This window comes from Podarcis bocagei, assembly GCF_964188305.1.
Source record: "Podarcis bocagei genome assembly, chromosome: 3".
Taxonomy (NCBI): Eukaryota; Metazoa; Chordata; class Lepidosauria; order Squamata; family Lacertidae; genus Podarcis; species Podarcis bocagei.
The window spans coordinates 111,644,962-111,651,055 of NC_138127.1; positions in this window are offsets into that span (position 1 = coordinate 111,644,962).

Sequence of the window (6,094 nt, forward strand, 5' to 3'; positions counted from 1 at the left end):
CTTGTCTGCTGCCTCTGTGCCCTGGAGTCCTGCCTGCACTCCAGCCTGCAGGCCTCGCCCCCCCCCACCCCAAAGGGGCCGTCCACACAGCGTGGGGCTAATCCCTTTCATGGTTACTCTTGTGGCTGGGGGCAGCTTTGGCTTTCTTATAGAGCCCAGGTTTTATTAAGGCTCTGCACAACACAATGAAACAAACAAAACAATTTTTAAACTGAAAATAGAAAGAGAAAGAAGAAGAGGAGTTAGAAAACTATAAGGTTGTTGGGATGCGTCCGGGGAGATGGGGGCATTTGACAGGCCCCCAGCTAGCTCCAGCCACCAGCCGGCAACCAGGCAAACTCCGATTCTCCGAACAGCATCAATCAGCGACACAAGCCTCAGAGACCTTTAGAGACTTGGCATGCTCTTATCAACAGAATGAATAACTTCTCACAACAGAAGTGGCGGACAGAGACATACGTAAGCATTATTTACAGGCGTTTATTCAGCATAGTTCAGGAACAAAGGAAAAACATGTCTGCTTCCCTTCGTGACCAAGCACAACAGCAGCAACACAAAAGCAATATACAAACTGAAGTTCCCAGCAAACCTGTGCTGGAAATAAACAGGCATGTGACACACAACAGTCATGCCTGTTCCTAACATAAGGTCCCCTCTCACTGATATATCCTAACTTTTATCCCATACAGGGAAGGGTGTGCCCTCCCAGCTCTCACCTGGGGGCAGCCCTTTCTTCCCCCAGCCCCCCCCCCGGAAATCTCCCCTTCCCTGCCTCTCATACGGGGTCCTTCACCAGCTTTCCATCATCTTCACCTGTGTACAATTCTTACCAAAATACATTGAGAGTATTAAAAGGAAGTAATAAAATAACAGGAAGAAATAGAAAAATGAAAGTGATGGATAAGAGCAAAGGAATAAGAACAATAACAGAATAAAACAAAGAGATGAATAAAAGTGACTTCCAGCTCTCCGCCTGTCAGTCGTAACGGCAAGATTCTTCCCGATAATCCCATGGGGTGTCCAGTTCTTCCTCTCACTGCTAGCTGAGTTTTCCCAGGGTTCAATCCAGGCATCTCATGACCATTCCTTATCCTTTTCATCCAAGAGTGCTTCTCCCAGCTTCAGTGGGTGGGGGAAGCCAGTCCCTGCCAGGTGCCTCCTCCAAGGCTGACCCTGCTTCGGAGCCCAGAGCGGGGGCTTCTGCGCACAGGAACCAGGAAGGCCGCCTCCCCCCACCCCACCCATTTCCTCTGTGGCTTGGAGGTAAAACGGCTGACCCAACGTGGAGGCGGAGGGGTTCGCCAAGACGCAAGAAGTTCTTGTAGGCAAAAAGTACAGCAGCTGAATGAGGTGAGGCCTGACAAACTGGATTACAGGAATTCAAAAGGACTCCTCTTTGGGTCTCAAGCTGAATTACAACCATAGCATTTTACAAACACCCAGTTAGAGAAGTGGGATGACGGTCTCTATGTTAGTGGAATAGAAGCACGGCCGTGGGGGGGGGGTGGCTTTCAAGGGGAAGACCAGCTATGCTGCCCTGGTACTTTAAGAGTCAACACACACTTGCCGTTTGTGTCAGTGCACACCCCTCTTGGTATTCTTGGGTTGGGTTCCATGCAGGTTTTCCAGCAGATCACACAGAAAGGGTCTCTCTTCCACCTGACTTTTTTCTTAGAAGAGGGGCTCCCAAAGCAGTGGTCCAAGAGCTCCGTCTGGGTGGTCTGTGGTTTGTCTGCAAAAATACAATTAAAAAAACCACACAGCACCTAGCACAACACATTGCAAAATACTCCCTCATTGCAAGAAGTGAGGTTACAGGGAACCACCTTCTCGGTGGTGGCACCCGCCCTGTGGAACACACTCCCTTCAGATGTGAAGGAAATAAGCAGCTATCCTATTTTTAAAAGACATCTGAAGGCAGCCCTGTTCAGGGAAGTTTTTAATATTTAATGCTGTTTTGTTTTTAACACTTGACTGGGAGCTGCCCAGAGTGGCTGGGGAAGCCCAGCCAGATGGGCGGGGTACAATTATTATTATTATTATTGCAATGGGTGCAACAGGCAGAAAAATTAACTATGGCTCACCAAGGCTCTCGGCAATTTTCAGGTGGTCTCCGGGGGGGGGGGGGGAGATGTTTTGGGAACCAAATGGTTAAGAAACTTAGTTGTCCCATCTTCAGCTGCGTGTGGCGTCCATCCTGTTGCTAAGGCATGGTAGGTTCTGCCAGTGCTGTGTGAGTTGGGACAGTGATCAAGTGGATCAGGCATGGTCCAGATGTAGAAATGGGATCGGGGGGTCCTTGCACAGAACGGATATTTATGTATTTTGCAAAGAAAAAACAACTATACCACCAGTTGTTAGAGAAAATACCAAAATGATTATTGGTACCCCGGTTCAGTTGCCTCGGACGGTCAGTCAATCTGGACGCGAGTCAGATCAATTAAATGGTGTTTAATAAATAAATAAATAAATTTTTATTTATACCCCGCCCTTCCGGGTTCAGAAAACCGGGCTCAGGGCAGCTAACAACAAATTTAAAACACTTAATTGATGCAACAAAAAACAACATAAAATACAGTATAAAATGTAAATAATAAAATTCAAAGTTCAGAAATCAATTTAGGGGAAATCCATCCAATAAACATTAGATAATCCCCAGGGCTAGCTGGTTGAATTGGTCCTATTTGGGCCAGCGAGGAGACCAGGAGAGAATTAGCCGTGGGGTCTCAGAGCGGGTGAGGGAAGGGAAGGGAAATAAAAGATCAGGCTGAATTCAAATTAAAGGCCAGGCGGAATAGCTCTGTCTTACAGGCCCGGCGGAAGGAGGTTAAATCCTGCAGGGCCCTGGTCTCCTGGGACAGAGCATTCCACCAGGTGGGAGCCATCACTGAGAAGGCCCTGGCCCTGGTGGAGGATAATCTGACATCCTTAGGGCCAGGGACCTTCAAGCTATTATTATTCATGGACCTTAGGGTCCTCCGCGGGGCAGACCAGGAGAGGCGGTCCCGTAAGTATGAGGGTCCCAAGCCACAAAAGGCTTGAAAGGTCAAAACCAGTTTATTAGCATTGCAATGCCAGCAACACGACATAGCTAATGGCCTCCGACGCTTACAAAGCATTTCTCTGCTTCTACTGTCTTGGCCGACTTGCTCGGTGTACGGTGAGCTTTCTCACAATCCTTCTCGACGTACTTTGGCCATTCGGTTTTTTCCCCATAACAAACAGAACACCAAATAGCACAGCATAAAATCAATAAAATTCATAAAACCTCTCCAAAATACATCACAAATAACTAGATCAGCACAAGATGAAGAGAGCTAGATCACCCTTCAGGGAAAGGCTGGCTGAGGCCAGGTAGAGAGCTTGGTTTTAAAGGAAAGCCCAGAGAGACAGAGGTCACAGGGGATACCTGATGAAATGGGGGGGTCGACATGGAAAGCTGACTTGGGCCCACCTACACTTCATCAATAGAAATGGAGGCAGTGAGAGATTTTACTTTCTTGGGCTCCATGATCACTGCAGATGGTGACAGCAGCTACGAAATTAAAAAATGCCTGCTTCTTGGGAGAAAAGCAATGACAAACCTAGACAGCATCTTAAAAAGCAGAGACATCACCTTGCCAACAAAGGTCCGTATAGTTCAAGCTATGGTTTTCCCGGTAGTGATGTATGGAAGTGAGAGCTGGACCATAGAGAAGGCTGATCGCCGAAGAATTGATGCTTTTGAACTGTGGTGCTGGAGGAGACTCTGGAGAGTCCCATGGACTGCAAGAAGAACAAACCTCTCCATTCTGAAGGAAATCAGCCCTGAGTGCTCACTGGAAGGACAGATCCTGAAGCTGAGGCTCCAAGACTTTGGCCACCTCATGAGAAGAGAAGACTCCCTGGAAAAGACCCTGATGTTGGGAAAGATGGAGGGCAGAAGGAGAAGGGGACGACAGAGGAGGAGATGGTGGGACAGTGTTCTCGAAGCCACAAACATGAGTTTGACCAAACTGCGGGAGGCAGTGGAAGACAGGAGGGCCTGGCATGCTCTGGTCCAGGGGGTCACGAAGAGTTGGACACGACTAAATGACAACAACAACAACAACACACTTCATCAATATTGCCTTCACTGGCTGGCAGGGCCCTCTCCCAGGCCGCCTGCAGGCGCTCTTGCACTGAGCTGTGACTCTTCTGTAAACCAGAGGGAAATGGTGAATCCCTTGAGACACAAAGGACAGGGAAGGGGCAGGATGGAGTCCAACAAGCTAGAAATCCCCAAAGGGGTGGAATCAAGGCGGGTGGTGAAACTGGGCAGGTGCCATCTTCCTCTATACTTAGGGGGCACAGGACTCTCCATGGCTGCTGACTGAGGACTGTGTTCCACCTCGACTGTCAAGGCAGCCATGATTCTGAATACCAGTTGCTGGTAGCCACAACTTTGTAGCAGGAGAGCATCTAGGGAGGCGATTGGTGTTAAAGGAGGATAAGGAGATTGCGAAGGAGCGGAATGAGTTAATAGAATCAAAGAATTGAAGAGATAATAATAATAATAATCACTTTTTATTTATACCCCGCCCTTCCCGGTTCAAAAACCGGGCTCAGGGTGGCTAACAACAAATTTAAAACACTTTAAAACAATTATAAAAACAGCATAAAATACAGTATAAAAACATGAATGACAATAAAAATCAAAAATCAGGGCTAGCTGGCTGAATTGGTCCTACTTGGGCCAGCGAGGGAACCAGGGGAGAATTAGCCGTGGGGTCTCAGAGCGGGTGAGGGAAGGGAAGGGAAATAAAAGATCAGGCTAAGTTCAAATTAAAGGCCAGGCGGAATAGCTCTGTCTTACAGGCCCGGCGGAAGGAGGTTAAATCCTGCAGGGCCCTGGTCTCCTGGGACAGAGCATTCCACCAGGTGGGAGCCATCACTGAGAAGGCCCTGGCCCTGGGGGAGGATAGTCTGACTTCCTCAGAAAAACAATGTTTTTCTAGGTAATTTTTATAACACTCCCATTCCTTAGTGAACTTTTGGCTCATTCTATTCCTAACTGAAGACAGGAGTGCCTGGCGTGCTCTGGTCCAGGGGGTCACAAAGAGGCGGACACGACTCAACGACTCAACAACAACAACAATTCCTAATTGTTCCTGTCATTTTAGCCTGCTCAATGTACTGTATTCAAATAACTTTACTTGCCATTCCTCCTTTGTCGGGGTCTTTTCCCCCTTCCATTTTCTGGCAATGAGCATTCTTGCCAGATGGGCGGGGTATAAATAATAAATAATAATAAGAAGAAGTAAGGTTCTTGTTGTGGTTGTGGTCTTGGTTGACCACAAACTTGACATGAGCCAACAGTGTGATGCGGCAGCTAAAAAAGCCAATGCAATTCTGGGCTGCATCAATAGGAGTATAGCATCTAGATCAAGGGAAGTAATAGTGCCACTGTATTCTGCTCTGGTCAGACCTCACCTGGAGTACTGTGTCCAGTTCTGGGCACCACAATTCAAGAAGGACACTGACAAACTGGAACGTGTCCAGAGGAGGGCAACCAAAATGGTCAAAGGCCTGGAAACGATGCCTTATGAGGAACGGCTAAGGGAGCTGGGCATGTTTAGCCTGGAGAAGAGGAGGTTAAGGGGTGATATGATAGCCACGTTCAAATATATAAAAGGATGTCACATAGAGGAGGGAGAAAGGTTGTTTTCTGCTGCTCCAGAGAAGCGGACACGGAGCAATGGATCCAAACTACAAGAAAGAAGATTCCACCTAAACATTAGGAAGAACTTCCTGACAGTAAGAGCTGTTTGACAGTGGAATTTGCTGCCAAGGAGTGTGGTGGAGTCTCCTACTTTGGAGGTCTTTAAGCAGAGGCTTGACAACCATATGTCAGGAGTGCTCTGATGGTGTTTCCTGCTTGGCAGGGGGTTGGACTCGATGGCCCTTGTGGTCTATTCCAACTCTATGATTCTATGATTCTAAGTTTTATTAATTTATCAATCTATTATTATTATTATTATTATTATTATTATTATTATTATTATTATTATTGCCGCTTAATAATAATAATAATAATAATAATAATAATAGTAGTAGTAGTAGTAGTAGTAGTATC